The 15,543-nt window shown below is 47.3% G+C and overlaps 9 non-coding genes across 9 annotated transcripts; all 9 read left to right on the forward strand.

The window, feature by feature from the left end:
* Positions 1 to 223: 223 nt before the first annotated feature.
* Positions 224 to 296, forward strand: TRNAV-UAC (transfer RNA valine (anticodon UAC)). The gene has a single exon. It is a non-coding gene; the product is annotated as a tRNA-Val (tRNA).
* Positions 297 to 3,002: 2,706 nt separating this feature from the next.
* TRNAP-CGG (transfer RNA proline (anticodon CGG)) lies at positions 3,003 to 3,074 on the forward strand. Its single transcript has one exon. It is a non-coding gene; the product is annotated as a tRNA-Pro (tRNA).
* Positions 3,075 to 3,488: 414 nt separating this feature from the next.
* TRNAV-UAC (transfer RNA valine (anticodon UAC)) lies at positions 3,489 to 3,561 on the forward strand. Its single transcript has one exon. It is a non-coding gene; the product is annotated as a tRNA-Val (tRNA).
* Positions 3,562 to 6,239: 2,678 nt separating this feature from the next.
* Positions 6,240 to 6,311, forward strand: TRNAP-CGG (transfer RNA proline (anticodon CGG)). Its single transcript has one exon. It is a non-coding gene; the product is annotated as a tRNA-Pro (tRNA).
* Positions 6,312 to 6,725: 414 nt separating this feature from the next.
* On the forward strand, positions 6,726 to 6,798 carry TRNAV-UAC (transfer RNA valine (anticodon UAC)). The gene has a single exon. It is a non-coding gene; the product is annotated as a tRNA-Val (tRNA).
* A 2,718-nt stretch (positions 6,799 to 9,516) lies between these two features.
* Positions 9,517 to 9,588, forward strand: TRNAP-CGG (transfer RNA proline (anticodon CGG)). The gene has a single exon. It is a non-coding gene; the product is annotated as a tRNA-Pro (tRNA).
* Positions 9,589 to 10,002: 414 nt separating this feature from the next.
* Positions 10,003 to 10,075, forward strand: TRNAV-UAC (transfer RNA valine (anticodon UAC)). Its single transcript has one exon. It is a non-coding gene; the product is annotated as a tRNA-Val (tRNA).
* Positions 10,076 to 12,802: 2,727 nt separating this feature from the next.
* TRNAP-CGG (transfer RNA proline (anticodon CGG)) lies at positions 12,803 to 12,874 on the forward strand. Its single transcript has one exon. It is a non-coding gene; the product is annotated as a tRNA-Pro (tRNA).
* Positions 12,875 to 13,288: 414 nt separating this feature from the next.
* TRNAV-UAC (transfer RNA valine (anticodon UAC)) lies at positions 13,289 to 13,361 on the forward strand. The gene has a single exon. It is a non-coding gene; the product is annotated as a tRNA-Val (tRNA).
* The last annotated feature ends 2,182 nt before the right edge of the window (positions 13,362 to 15,543 follow it).

Consider the following 15,543-nt stretch of genomic DNA (forward strand, 5'->3'; position numbering starts at 1 on the left):
TGGCTGTCCCATACCAATGCCTAAAGAGGCCCTTACATCTTCAGACTGCACGGCCTCTCAGCTGGCACACTTGTCTGAGTGTTCATGCTTGTAACGCCGTGTGTGTGATGAGCTGCATTTGTAAAGCTTTGGGCGTGAGGCATTTGATAAGTGTTCAAACAGAGACAATTGCACTGTTACTTGACCCTATTCTCTCAACCGCCAGAGGGCATAGCATGCAGCAGTTTCTGTAGTGTAGTGGTTATCACGTTCGCCTTACACGCGAAAGGTCCCTGGTTCGAGACCGGGCAGAAACAGCAGAGGGTGGCATTTTACACTTTTCATGTTCCACCATCTCGAAGCTCAAGCCATGAACTTATTTGCAGTTGCAACGGAAGAAGCAGTTCCTCTGACACGCTTTGAAATAAATTCTGAGTAGACGAGCGCACTCACATTTGCTCCGAATATGTGATGAATTAAAATTGCATGCCTGCATATGTGCGTGCTTATGTATAGTTGGATGGAAAGCTGAGGGAGCAGTTGTGCAATGCTATTTCTTACAGAAGGGTGGCGCTGCTTTTCCCTGAGCAATGTTCATGCACCCAGGCAGATGTGATATTGGATTTTTCTTTTTTTCAAGGGCAAAAGAAAATTCCTAGCCCTCAGAGCTTCTGCCAATGCAGATCCGGTGCAAAATGAAGGCTCTCACTCGCTCACTTTGTCCACTTTCAATTGATCAGCAGACCGCGTTGGTGTTATGCTAGATTTCTTCTTCTGTGCATCAACAGCTCTTTTATACGTACCCTTCACGGGCGAATGGAAGGGAGGGTGTGCCACCAGCTTCATTGATCCTGATGTCAATGTGCCAACACCTTCAGGACGAGAAGAAGAGCTATGAAGACAGTCAGAGCGTGCCGACTGGGGCATTCATTTGGCTCATACACCGACAAGGCTTTCAGCGGCAGGAACAAACTTCAGGAATAGGCATTCTTGGCCTCGAAGCCTAAGGGGGGTGGAAACGCTGAGTACAATTCCGTCAGATGATCACAGGACCGTGGCTCGTTGGTCTAGGGGTATGATTCTCGCTTTGGGTGCGAGAGGTCCGGAGGAGCCCGATCAAGGTGGGTAACTTGAGCTCCTTTTTTTTTTTCCAATGTTATTTTCATTGGACAGACTCTCTGGCTTTCTCGGTAAGCAGTAGTCGATGAACAATTCACTTCCTGAACCTCTTTGCCTGCCATGTCCTTGCGACAAGCACTTTGTGTTCTCTGTTAGCTCTCAGTAACATTCCTTGATTTGCTTGTGAGTTTTGGCCGTCCGATCTCAAAGTGGAAATATGTCCTTCCCTCTGTACGCTGCATAGACCCTCAACAGGCATACTTGTATATGTGCGCATGCTTGATAGGACGTATGTTTTAGGCTGGATTGTGTGAGCTTCAGGCGCAAGGCATTTGATTAGTCTTTAAGCAGGTCCACTTGCAAAGCCCTTTGCACCTGTTCTCCCAGTCCCTACAAAGGGATGCAAGCAGTTGTTTCTGTAGTGTAGTGGTTAGCACGTTCGAGACCGGGCAGAAACACTCTCTGCTGGCATTTTACACAAAATCGTTTTTTTCCCCTTTTGTCACACACAAATGTAAAGTATGAACTTATTTGCGTTCCCATGGAAATAGCATATGCTCTCAAGAGCTTGAGAAATACACTGGGAAGGCAAGCATCCTCACATGTATTGTGTATATGGGGCCAATAATAAAATGCACGCGCCTTCATTTTGTGTATGTAATGTTGCAGAGCACAGAGAGGATTTCTTTTCCCTACTGCTGGGTATTTGGGTCTCTGGGATCACAGTTGGGTCCGCTCCGTCCTCTGAAATGGTGCATATTAGTTACATAGGTTAGTGTACCAAAGAAATATCACATTTTCATATACAGCTTCTTCATTTCTGTGTTCTGAGGGATTACCAGTTGTAAGAAATGCACTTGCCGGTACAGTGATTCCCTGGCTTTCTCTGGCCCGAGAAAGCTTTTCCTCTGAACTGGGAACAGAAGTTGGACTGCTTCTGCTGAACTTCCTGAAAGCATAGCTGGCGGGAGGAGGGACTTTTTGAGTGCTGGGAAAATTTGAGCTGGAAATTTGCATAGGCTGGACAGAGATTGCTTGGAGCAGCCAAAATATAATAACGGCCATGGCGCTCAAGTAAAGCAGAAAGCTTTTAGTATACACCTTTTGCACTCTTGTCAACGAAGCTGGGCTCTGTGAATGCTCACCCTACGCAAGAAAAGAGAACAGACTTTGCTGGTGACCTAAATATATCTCGCCTGATCGAGCACGATCGAGCTCTGAGTGAGCAGCTGTGCAATGGTCATCTTTACCAAAGGGGAGATGCTGCTTTTGCCAGTGTCACGCCCATGCTCTCAGGGCTGGAGGGAGGAGGGCTGCTTTTTGTTTTTACAGGCAAAAGGAAAGGCCCAGCCCTCAGAGCTTCTGCCAATGCATATCCCAGCAGGTGCAAAATAAAGTCTCTCCCCCACCTTGCCAGCTGCAGATTGATCAGAAGACTGCTAGTCTAGTGTGTTGGGCCACTCTCTCTCTTCTGTGTATCGTCCCCTCTTATTACATAAACAGCATAAGAGGAAGGAAGGAAGGAAGGAAGGAAGGAAGGAAGGAAGGAAGGAAGGAAGGAAGGAAGGAAGGAAGGAAGGAAGGAAGGAAGGAAGGAAGGAAGGAAGGAAGGAAGGAAGGAAGGAAGGAAGGAAGGAAGGAAGGAAGGAAGGAAGGAAGGAAGGAAGGAAGGAAGGAAGGAAGGAACAATGTATCGCAAGCACCTTTCACCCTGATGTCAATGGTCCACCAACCTTCGGGATGAGGAGTAGACCTGTGAAGACGCTCAGCCTTTGCATCATTTAGGGACGAGGACGGGCTTTAGGAGCAAACGTTAGGAAGAGATACTCTTGTGCTACAATCCTCAAGAGGTACAACTGCCAAGTCAAATCCCTACATATTGTCTAGACTACTCTGCAAGTGTAGGCTCGTTGGTCTAGGGGTATGATTCTCGCTTCGGGTGCGAGAGGTCCCGGGTTCAAATCCCGGACGAGCCCATTGATTGGTGCCTGGCCCGATACTTTTTTACACATGTGTTTTTCAATTCTATAGACTCTGGACTGATGGATGGACAATGGTCGATGAACATTGGGCTTCCTAAGCCTCTTTGCGGACCGCCTCATTGCGCCATGCATTAAGGAGTCCCAAGTAGCTCTCAGTCACCTTTCTGGATTTGTTTGTTAATTCATGGCTGTCCCATACCAATGCCTAAAGAGGCCCTTACATCTTCAGACTGCACGGCCTCTCAGCTGGCACACTTGTCTGAGTGTTCATGCTTGTAACGCCGTGTGTGTGATGAGCTGCATTTGTAAAGCTTTGGGCGTGAGGCATTTGATAAGTGTTCAAACAGAGACAATTGCACTGTTACTTGACCCTATTCTCTCAACCGCCAGAGGGCATAGCATGCAGCAGTTTCTGTAGTGTAGTGGTTATCACGTTCGCCTTACACGCGAAAGGTCCCTGGTTCGAGACCGGGCAGAAACAGCAGAGGGTGGCATTTTACACTTTTCATGTTCCACCATCTCGAAGCTCAAGCCATGAACTTATTTGCAGTTGCAACGGAAGAAGCAGTTCCTCTGACACGCTTTGAAATAAATTCTGAGTAGACGAGCGCACTCACATTTGCTCCGAATATGTGATGAATTAAAATTGCATGCCTGCATATGTGCGTGCTTATGTATAGTTGGATGGAAAGCTGAGGGAGCAGTTGTGCAATGCTATTTCTTACAGAAGGGTGGCGCTGCTTTTCCCTGAGCAATGTTCATGCACCCAGGCAGATGTGATATTGGATTTTTCTTTTTTTCAAGGGCAAAAGAAAATTCCTAGCCCTCAGAGCTTCTGCCAATGCAGATCCGGTGCAAAATGAAGGCTCTCACTCGCTCACTTTGTCCACTTTCAATTGATCAGCAGACCGCGTTGGTGTTGTGCTAGATTTCTTCTTCTGTGCATCAACAGCTCTTTTATACGTACCCTTCACGGGCGAATGGAAGGGAGGGTGTGCCACCAGCTTCATTGATCCTGATGTCAATGTGCCAACACCTTCAGGACGAGAAGAAGAGCTATGAAGACAGTCAGAGCGTGCCGACTGGGGCATTCATTTGGCTCATACACCGACAAGGCTTTCAGCGGCAGGAACAAACTTCAGGAATAGGCATTCTTGGCCTCGAAGCCTAAGGGGGGTGGAAACGCTGAGTACAATTCCGTCAGATGATCACAGGACCGTGGCTCGTTGGTCTAGGGGTATGATTCTCGCTTTGGGTGCGAGAGGTCCGGAGGAGCCCGATCAAGGTGGGTAACTTGAGCTCCTTTTTTTTTTTCCAATGTTATTTTCATTGGACAGACTCTCTGGCTTTCTCGGTAAGCAGTAGTCGATGAACAATTCACTTCCTGAACCTCTTTGCCTGCCATGTCCTTGCGACAAGCACTTTGTGTTCTCTGTTAGCTCTCAGTAACATTCCTTGATTTGCTTGTGAGTTTTGGCCGTCCGATCTCAAAGTGGAAATATGTCCTTCCCTCTGTACGCTGCATAGACCCTCAACAGGCATACTTGTATATGTGCGCATGCTTGATAGGACGTATGTTTTAGGCTGGATTGTGTGAGCTTCAGGCGCAAGGCATTTGATTAGTCTTTAAGCAGGTCCACTTGCAAAGCCCTTTGCACCTGTTCTCCCAGTCCCTACAAAGGGATGCAAGCAGTTGTTTCTGTAGTGTAGTGGTTAGCACGTTCGAGACCGGGCAGAAACACTCTCTGCTGGCATTTTACACAAAATCGTTTTTTTCCCCTTTTGTCACACACAAATGTAAAGTATGAACTTATTTGCGTTCCCATGGAAATAGCATATGCTCTCAAGAGCTTGAGAAATACACTGGGAAGGCAAGCATCCTCACATGTATTGTGTATATGGGGCCAATAATAAAATGCACGCGCCTTCATTTTGTGTATGTAATGTTGCAGAGCACAGAGAGGATTTCTTTTCCCTACTGCTGGGTATTTGGGTCTCTGGGATCACAGTTGGGTCCGCTCCGTCCTCTGAAATGGTGCATATTAGTTACATAGGTTAGTGTACCAAAGAAATATCACATTTTCATATACAGCTTCTTCATTTCTGTGTTCTGAGGGATTACCAGTTGTAAGAAATGCACTTGCCGGTACAGTGATTCCCTGGCTTTCTCTGGCCCGAGAAAGCTTTTCCTCTGAACTGGGAACAGAAGTTGGACTGCTTCTGCTGAACTTCCTGAAAGCATAGCTGGCGGGAGGAGGGACTTTTTGAGTGCTGGGAAAATTTGAGCTGGAAATTTGCATAGGCTGGACAGAGATTGCTTGGAGCAGCCAAAATATAATAACGGCCATGGCGCTCAAGTAAAGCAGAAAGCTTTTAGTATACACCTTTTGCACTCTTGTCAACGAAGCTGGGCTCTGTGAATGCTCACCCTACGCAAGAAAAGAGAACAGACTTTGCTGGTGACCTAAATATATCTCGCCTGATCGAGCACGATCGAGCTCTGAGTGAGCAGCTTTGCAATGGTCATCTTTACCAAAGGGGAGATGCTGCTTTTGCCAGTGTCACACCCATGCTCTCAGGGCTGGAGGGAGGAGGGCTGCTTTTTGTTTTTACAGGCAAAAGGAAAGGCCCAGCCCTCAGAGCTTCTGCCAATGCATATCCCAGCAGGTGCAAAATAAAGTCTTTCCCCCACCTTGCCAGCTGCAGATTGATCAGAAGACTGCTAGTCTAGTGTGTTGGGCCACTCTCTCTCTTCTGTGTATCGTCCCCTCTTATTACATAAACAGCATAAGAGGAAGGAAGGAAGGAAGGAAGGAAGGAAGGAAGGAAGGAAGGAAGGAAGGAAGGAAGGAAGGAAGGAAGGAAGGAAGGAAGGAAGGAAGGAAGGAAGGAAGGAAGGAAGGAAGGAAGGAAGGAAGGAAGGAAGGAAGGAAGGAAGGAACAGTGTATCGCAAGCACCTTTCACCCTGATGTCAATGGTCCACCAACCTTCGGGATGAGGAGTAGACCTGTGAAGACGCTCAGCCTTTGCATCATTTAGGGACGAGGACGGGCTTTAGGAGCAAACGTTAGGAAGAGATACTCTTGTGCTACAATCCTCAAGAGGTACAACTGCCAAGTCAAATCCCTACATATTGTCTAGACTACTCTGCAAGTGTAGGCTCGTTGGTCTAGGGGTATGATTCTCGCTTCGGGTGCGAGAGGTCCCGGGTTCAAATCCCGGACGAGCCCATTGATTGGTGCCTGGCCCGATACTTTTTTACACATGTGTTTTTCAATTCTATAGACTCTGGACTGATGGATGGACAATGGTCGATGAACATTGGGCTTCCTAAGCCTCTTTGCGGACCGCCTCATTGCGCCATGCATTAAGGAGTCCCAAGTAGCTCTCAGTCACCTTTCTGGATTTGTTTGTTAATTCATGGCTGTCCCATACCAATGCCTAAAGAGGCCCTTACATCTTCAGACTGCACGGCCTCTCAGCTGGCACACTTGTCTGAGTGTTCATGCTTGTAACGCCGTGTGTGTGATGAGCTGCATTTGTAAAGCTTTGGGCGTGAGGCATTTGATAAGTGTTCAAACAGAGACAATTGCACTGTTACTTGACCCTATTCTCTCAACCGCCAGAGGGCATAGCATGCAGCAGTTTCTGTAGTGTAGTGGTTATCACGTTCGCCTTACACGCGAAAGGTCCCTGGTTCGAGACCGGGCAGAAACAGCAGAGGGTGGCATTTTACACTTTTCATGTTCCACCATCTCGAAGCTCAAGCCATGAACTTATTTGCAGTTGCAACGGAAGAAGCAGTTCCTCTGACACGCTTTGAAATAAATTCTGAGTAGACGAGCGCACTCACATTTGCTCCGAATATGTGATGAATTAAAATTGCATGCCTGCATGTGTGCGTGCTTATGTATAGTTGGATGGAAAGCTGAGGGAGCAGTTGTGCAATGCTATTTCTTACAGAAGGGTGGCGCTGCTTTTCCCTGAGCAATGTTCATGCACCCAGGCAGATGTGATATTGGATTTTTCTTTTTTTCAAGGGCAAAAGAAAATTCCTAGCCCTCAGAGCTTCTGCCAATGCAGATCCGGTGCAAAATGAAGGCTCTCACTCGCTCACTTTGTCCACTTTCAATTGATCAGCAGACCGCGTTGGTGTTGTGCTAGATTTCTTCTTCTGTGCATCAACAGCTCTTTTATACGTACCCTTCACGGGCGAATGGAAGGGAGGGTGTGCCACCAGCTTCATTGATCCTGATGTCAATGTGCCAACACCTTCAGGACGAGAAGAAGAGCTATGAAGACAGTCAGAGCGTGCCGACTGGGGCATTCATTTGGCTCATACACCGACAAGGCTTTCAGCGGCAGGAACAAACTTCAGGAATAGGCATTCTTGGCCTCGAAGCCTAAGGGGGGTGGAAACGCTGAGTACAATTCCGTCAGATGATCACAGGACCGTGGCTCGTTGGTCTAGGGGTATGATTCTCGCTTTGGGTGCGAGAGGTCCGGAGGAGCCCGATCAAGGTGGGTAACTTGAGCTCCTTTTTTTTTTTCCAATGTTATTTTCATTGGACAGACTCTCTGGCTTTCTCGGTAAGCAGTAGTCGATGAACAATTCACTTCCTGAACCTCTTTGCCTGCCATGTCCTTGCGACAAGCACTTTGTGTTCTCTGTTAGCTCTCAGTAACATTCCTTGATTTGCTTGTGAGTTTTGGCCGTCCGATCTCAAAGTGGAAATATGTCCTTCCCTCTGTACGCTGCATAGACCCTCAACAGGCATACTTGTATATGTGCGCATGCTTGATAGGACGTATGTTTTAGGCTGGATTGTGTGAGCTTCAGGCGCAAGGCATTTGATTAGTCTTTAAGCAGGTCCACTTGCAAAGCCCTTTGCACCTGTTCTCCCAGTCCCTACAAAGGGATGCAAGCAGTTGTTTCTGTAGTGTAGTGGTTAGCACGTTCGAGACCGGGCAGAAACACTCTCTGCTGGCATTTTACACAAAATCGTTTTTTTCCCCTTTTGTCACACACAAATGTAAAGTATGAACTTATTTGCGTTCCCATGGAAATAGCATATGCTCTCAAGAGCTTGAGAAATACACTGGGAAGGCAAGCATCCTCACATGTATTGTGTATATGGGGCCAATAATAAAATGCACGCGCCTTCATTTTGTGTATGTAATGTTGCAGAGCACAGAGAGGATTTCTTTTCCCTACTGCTGGGTATTTGGGTCTCTGGGATCACAGTTGGGTCCGCTCCGTCCTCTGAAATGGTGCATATTAGTTACATAGGTTAGTGTACCAAAGAAATATCACATTTTCATATACAGCTTCTTCATTTCTGTGTTCTGAGGGATTACCAGTTGTAAGAAATGCACTTGCCGGTACAGTGATTCCCTGGCTTTCTCTGGCCCGAGAAAGCTTTTCCTCTGAACTGGGAACAGAAGTTGGACTGCTTCTGCTGAACTTCCTGAAAGCATAGCTGGCGGGAGGAGGGACTTTTTGAGTGCTGGGAAAATTTGAGCTGGAAATTTGCATAGGCTGGACAGAGATTGCTTGGAGCAGCCAAAATATAATAACGGCCATGGCGCTCAAGTAAAGCAGAAAGCTTTTAGTATACACCTTTTGCACTCTTGTCAACGAAGCTGGGCTCTGTGAATGCTCACCCTACGCAAGAAAAGAGAACAGACTTTGCTGGTGACCTAAATATATCTCGCCTGATCGAGCACGATCGAGCTCTGAGTGAGCAGCTGTGCAATGGTCATCTTTACCAAAGGGGAGATGCTGCTTTTGCCAGTGTCACGCCCATGCTCTCAGGGCTGGAGGGAGGAGGGCTGCTTTTTGTTTTTACAGGCAAAAGGAAAGGCCCAGCCCTCAGAGCTTCTGCCAATGCATATCCCAGCAGGTGCAAAATAAAGTCTCTCCCCCACCTTGCCAGCTGCAGATTGATCAGAAGACTGCTAGTCTAGTGTGTTGGGCCACTCTCTCTCTTCTGTGTATCGTCCCCTCTTATTACATAAACAGCATAAGAGGAAGGAAGGAAGGAAGGAAGGAAGGAAGGAAGGAAGGAAGGAAGGAAGGAAGGAAGGAAGGAAGGAAGGAAGGAAGGAAGGAAGGAAGGAAGGAAGGAAGGAAGGAAGGAAGGAAGGAAGGAAGGAAGGAAGGAAGGAAGGAAGGAAGGAAGGAAGGAAGGAAGGAAGGAAGGAAGGAAGGAAGGAACAGTGTATCGCAAGCACCTTTCACCCTGATGTCAATGGTCCACCAACCTTCGGGATGAGGAGTAGACCTGTGAAGACGCTCAGCCTTTGCATCATTTAGGGACGAGGACGGGCTTTAGGAGCAAACGTTAGGAAGAGATACTCTTGTGCTACAATCCTCAAGAGGTACAACTGCCAAGTCAAATCCCTACATATTGTCTAGACTACTCTGCAAGTGTAGGCTCGTTGGTCTAGGGGTATGATTCTCGCTTCGGGTGCGAGAGGTCCCGGGTTCAAATCCCGGACGAGCCCATTGATTGGTGCCTGGCCCGATACTTTTTTACACATGTGTTTTTCAATTCTATAGACTGTGGACTGATGGATGGACAATGGTCGATGAACATTGGGCTTCCTAAGCCTCTTTGCGGACCGCCTCATTGCGCCATGCATTAAGGAGTCCCAAGTAGCTCTCAGTCACCTTTCTGGATTTGTTTGTTAATTCATGGCTGTCCCATACCAATGCCTAAAGAGGCCCTTACATCTTCAGACTGCACGGCCTCTCAGCTGGCACACTTGTCTGAGTGTTCATGCTTGTAACGCCGTGTGTGTGATGAGCTGCATTTGTAAAGCTTTGGGCGTGAGGCATTTGATAAGTGTTCAAACAGAGACAATTGCACTGTTACTTGACCCTATTCTCTCAACCGCCAGAGGGCATAGCATGCAGCAGTTTCTGTAGTGTAGTGGTTATCACGTTCGCCTTACACGCGAAAGGTCCCTGGTTCGAGACCGGGCAGAAACAGCAGAGGGTGGCATTTTACACTTTTCATGTTCCACCATCTCGAAGCTCAAGCCATGAACTTATTTGCAGTTGCAACGGAAGAAGCAGTTCCTCTGACACGCTTTGAAATAAATTCTGAGTAGACGAGCGCACTCACATTTGCTCCGAATATGTGATGAATTAAAATTGCATGCCTGCATATGTGCGTGCTTATGTATAGTTGGATGGAAAGCTGAGGGAGCAGTTGTGCAATGCTATTTCTTACAGAAGGGTGGCGCTGCTTTTCCCTGAGCAATGTTCATGCACCCAGGCAGATGTGATATTGGATTTTTCTTTTTTTCAAGGGCAAAAGAAAATTCCTAGCCCTCAGAGCTTCTGCCAATGCAGATCCGGTGCAAAATGAAGGCTCTCACTCGCTCACTTTGTCCACTTTCAATTGATCAGCAGACCGCGTTGGTGTTGTGCTAGATTTCTTCTTCTGTGCATCAACAGCTCTTTTATACGTACCCTTCACGGGCGAATGGAAGGGAGGGTGTGCCACCAGCTTCATTGATCCTGATGTCAATGTGCCAACACCTTCAGGACGAGAAGAAGAGCTATGAAGACAGTCAGAGCGTGCCGACTGGGGCATTCATTTGGCTCATACACCGACAAGGCTTTCAGCGGCAGGAACAAACTTCAGGAATAGGCATTCTTGGCCTCGAAGCCTAAGGGGGGTGGAAACGCTGAGTACAATTCCGTCAGATGATCACAGGACCGTGGCTCGTTGGTCTAGGGGTATGATTCTCGCTTTGGGTGCGAGAGGTCCGGAGGAGCCCGATCAAGGTGGGTAACTTGAGCTCCTTTTTTTTTTTTCCAATGTTATTTTCATTGGACAGACTCTCTGGCTTTCTCGGTAAGCAGTAGTCGATGAACAATTCACTTCCTGAACCTCTTTGCCTGCCATGTCCTTGCGACAAGCACTTTGTGTTCTCTGTTAGCTCTCAGTAACATTCCTTGATTTGCTTGTGAGTTTTGGCCGTCCGATCTCAAAGTGGAAATATGTCCTTCCCTCTGTACGCTGCATAGACCCTCAACAGGCATACTTGTATATGTGCGCATGCTTGATAGGACGTATGTTTTAGGCTGGATTGTGTGAGCTTCAGGCGCAAGGCATTTGATTAGTCTTTAAGCAGGTCCACTTGCAAAGCCCTTTGCACCTGTTCTCCCAGTCCCTACAAAGGGATGCAAGCAGTTGTTTCTGTAGTGTAGTGGTTAGCACGTTCGAGACCGGGCAGAAACACTCTCTGCTGGCATTTTACACAAAATCGTTTTTTTCCCCTTTTGTCACACACAAATGTAAAGTATGAACTTATTTGCGTTCCCATGGAAATAGCATATGCTCTCAAGAGCTTGAGAAATACACTGGGAAGGCAAGCATCCTCACATGTATTGTGTATATGGGGCCAATAATAAAATGCACGCGCCTTCATTTTGTGTATGTAATGTTGCAGAGCACAGAGAGGATTTCTTTTCCCTACTGCTGGGTATTTGGGTCTCTGGGATCACAGTTGGGTCCGCTCCGTCCTCTGAAATGGTGCATATTAGTTACATAGGTTAGTGTACCAAAGAAATATCACATTTTCATATACAGCTTCTTCATTTCTGTGTTCTGAGGGATTACCAGTTGTAAGAAATGCACTTGCCGGTACAGTGATTCCCTGGCTTTCTCTGGCCCGAGAAAGCTTTTCCTCTGAACTGGGAACAGAAGTTGGACTGCTTCTGCTGAACTTCCTGAAAGCATAGCTGGCGGGAGGAGGGACTTTTTGAGTGCTGGGAAAATTTGAGCTGGAAATTTGCATAGGCTGGACAGAGATTGCTTGGAGCAGCCAAAATATAATAACGGCCATGGCGCTCAAGTAAAGCAGAAAGCTTTTAGTATACACCTTTTGCACTCTTGTCAACGAAGCTGGGCTCTGTGAATGCTCACCCTACGCAAGAAAAGAGAACAGACTTTGCTGGTGACCTAAATATATCTCGCCTGATCGAGCACGATCGAGCTCTGAGTGAGCAGCTGTGCAATGGTCATCTTTACCAAAGGGGAGATGCTGCTTTTGCCAGTGTCACGCCCATGCTCTCAGGGCTGGAGGGAGGAGGGCTGCTTTTTGTTTTTACAGGCAAAAGGAAAGGCCCAGCCCTCAGAGCTTCTGCCAATGCATATCCCAGCAGGTGCAAAATAAAGTCTCTCCCCCACCTTGCCAGCTGCAGATTGATCAGAAGACTGCTAGTCTAGTGTGTTGGGCCACTCTCTCTCTTCTGTGTATCGTCCCCTCTTATTACATAAACAGCATAAGAGGAAGGAAGGAAGGAAGGAAGGAAGGAAGGAAGGAAGGAAGGAAGGAAGGAAGGAAGGAAGGAAGGAAGGAAGGAAGGAAGGAAGGAAGGAAGGAAGGAAGGAAGGAAGGAAGGAAGGAAGGAAGGAAGGAAGGAAGGAAGGAAGGAAGGAAGGAAGGAAGGAAGGAAGGAAGGAAGGAAGGAAGGAAGGAAGGAACAATGTATCGCAAGCACCTTTCACCCTGATGTCAATGGTCCACCAACCTTCGGGATGAGGAGTAGACCTGTGAAGACGCTCAGCCTTTGCATCATTTAGGGACGAGGACGGGCTTTAGGAGCAAACGTTAGGAAGAGATACTCTTGTGCTACAATCCTCAAGAGGTACAACTGCCAAGTCAAATCCCTACATATTGTCTAGACTACTCTGCAAGTGTAGGCTTGTTGGTCTAGGGGTATGATTCTCGCTTCGGGTGCGAGAGGTCCCGGGTTCAAATCCCGGACGAGCCCATTGATTGGTGCCTGGCCCGATACTTTTTTACACATGTGTTTTTCAATTCTATAGACTCTGGACTGATGGATGGACAATGGTCGATGAACATTGGGCTTCCTAAGCCTCTTTGCGGACCGCCTCATTGCGCCATGCATTAAGGAGTCCCAAGTAGCTCTCAGTCACCTTTCTGGATTTGTTTGTTAATTCATGGCTGTCCCATACCAATGCCTAAAGAGGCCCTTACATCTTCAGACTGCACGGCCTCTCAGCTGGCACACTTGTCTGAGTGTTCATGCTTGTAACGCCGTGTGTGTGATGAGCTGCATTTGTAAAGCTTTGGGCGTGAGGCATTTGATAAGTGTTCAAACAGAGACAATTGCACTGTTACTTGACCCTATTCTCTCAACCGCCAGAGGGCATAGCATGCAGCAGTTTCTGTAGTGTAGTGGTTATCACGTTCGCCTTACACGCGAAAGGTCCCTGGTTCGAGACCGGGCAGAAACAGCAGAGGGTGGCATTTTACACTTTTCATGTTCCACCATCTCGAAGCTCAAGCCATGAACTTATTTGCAGTTGCAACGGAAGAAGCAGTTCCTCTGACACGCTTTGAAATAAATTCTGAGTAGACGAGCGCACTCACATTTGCTCCGAATATGTGATGAATTAAAATTGCATGCCTGCATATGTGCGTGCTTATGTATAGTTGGATGGAAAGCTGAGGGAGCAGTTGTGCAATGCTATTTCTTACAGAAGGGTGGCGCTGCTTTTCCCTGAGCAATGTTCATGCACCCAGGCAGATGTGATATTGGATTTTTCTTTTTTTCAAGGGCAAAAGAAAATTCCTAGCCCTCAGAGCTTCTGCCAATGCAGATCCGGTGCAAAATGAAGGCTCTCACTCGCTCACTTTGTCCACTTTCAATTGATCAGCAGACCGCGTTGGTGTTGTGCTAGATTTCTTCTTCTGTGCATCAACAGCTCTTTTATACGTACCCTTCACGGGCGAATGGAAGGGAGGGTGTGCCACCAGCTTCATTGATCCTGATGTCAATGTGCCAACACCTTCAGGACGAGAAGAAGAGCTATGAAGACAGTCAGAGCGTGCCGACTGGGGCATTCATTTGGCTCATACACCGACAAGGCTTTCAGCGGCAGGAACAAACTTCAGGAATAGGCATTCTTGGCCTCGAAGCCTAAGGGGGGTGGAAACGCTGAGTACAATTCCGTCAGATGATCACAGGACCGTGGCTCGTTGGTCTAGGGGTATGATTCTCGCTTTGGGTGCGAGAGGTCCGGAGGAGCCCGATCAAGGTGGGTAACTTGAGCTCCTTTTTTTTTTTCCAATGTTATTTTCATTGGACAGACTCTCTGGCTTTCTCGGTAAGCAGTAGTCGATGAACAATTCACTTCCTGAACCTCTTTGCCTGCCATGTCCTTGCGACAAGCACTTTGTGTTCTCTGTTAGCTCTCAGTAACATTCCTTGATTTGCTTGTGAGTTTTGGCCGTCCGATCTCAAAGTGGAAATATGTCCTTCCCTCTGTACGCTGCATAGACCCTCAACAGGCATACTTGTATATGTGCGCATGCTTGATAGGACGTATGTTTTAGGCTGGATTGTGTGAGCTTCAGGCGCAAGGCATTTGATTAGTCTTTAAGCAGGTCCACTTGCAAAGCCCTTTGCACCTGTTCTCCCAGTCCCTACAAAGGGATGCAAGCAGTTGTTTCTGTAGTGTAGTGGTTAGCACGTTCGAGACCGGGCAGAAACACTCTCTGCTGGCATTTTACACAAAATCGTTTTTTTCCCCTTTTGTCACACACAAATGTAAAGTATGAACTTATTTGCGTTCCCATGGAAATAGCATATGCTCTCAAGAGCTTGAGAAATACACTGGGAAGGCAAGCATCCTCACATGTATTGTGTATATGGGGCCAATAATAAAATGCACGCGCCTTCATTTTGTGTATGTAATGTTGCAGAGCACAGAGAGGATTTCTTTTCCCTACTGCTGGGTATTTGGGTCTCTGGGATCACAGTTGGGTCCGCTCCGTCCTCTGAAATGGTGCATATTAGTTACATAGGTTAGTGTACCAAAGAAATATCACATTTTCATATACAGCTTCTTCATTTCTGTGTTCTGAGGGATTACCAGTTGTAAGAAATGCACTTGCCGGTACAGTGATTCCCTGGCTTTCTCTGGCCCGAGAAAGCTTTTCCTCTGAACTGGGAACAGAAGTTGGACTGCTTCTGCTGAACTTCCTGAAAGCATAGCTGGCGGGAGGAGGGACTTTTTGAGTGCTGGGAAAATTTGAGCTGGAAATTTGCATAGGCTGGACAGAGATTGCTTGGAGCAGCCAAAATATAATAACGGCCATGGCGCTCAAGTAAAGCAGAAAGCTTTTAGTATACACCTTTTGCACTCTTGTCAACGAAGCTGGGCTCTGTGAATGCTCACCCTACGCAAGAAAAGAGAACAGACTTTGCTGGTGACCTAAATATATCTCGCCTGATCGAGCACGATCGAGCTCTGAGTGAGCAGCTTTGCAATGGTCATCTTTACCAAAGGGGAGATGCTGCTTTTGCCAGTGTCACACCCATGCTCTCAGGGCTGGAGGGAGGAGGGCTGCTTTTTGTTTTTACAGGCAAAAGGAAAGGCCCAGCCCTCAGAGCTTCTGCCAATGCATATCCCA

This window comes from Ambystoma mexicanum, chromosome 2q (genome assembly GCF_040938575.1).
Source record: "Ambystoma mexicanum isolate Mex_15411 chromosome 2q, UKY_AmexF1_1, whole genome shotgun sequence".
In the NCBI taxonomy this organism is placed as follows: Eukaryota; Metazoa; Chordata; class Amphibia; order Caudata; family Ambystomatidae; genus Ambystoma; species Ambystoma mexicanum.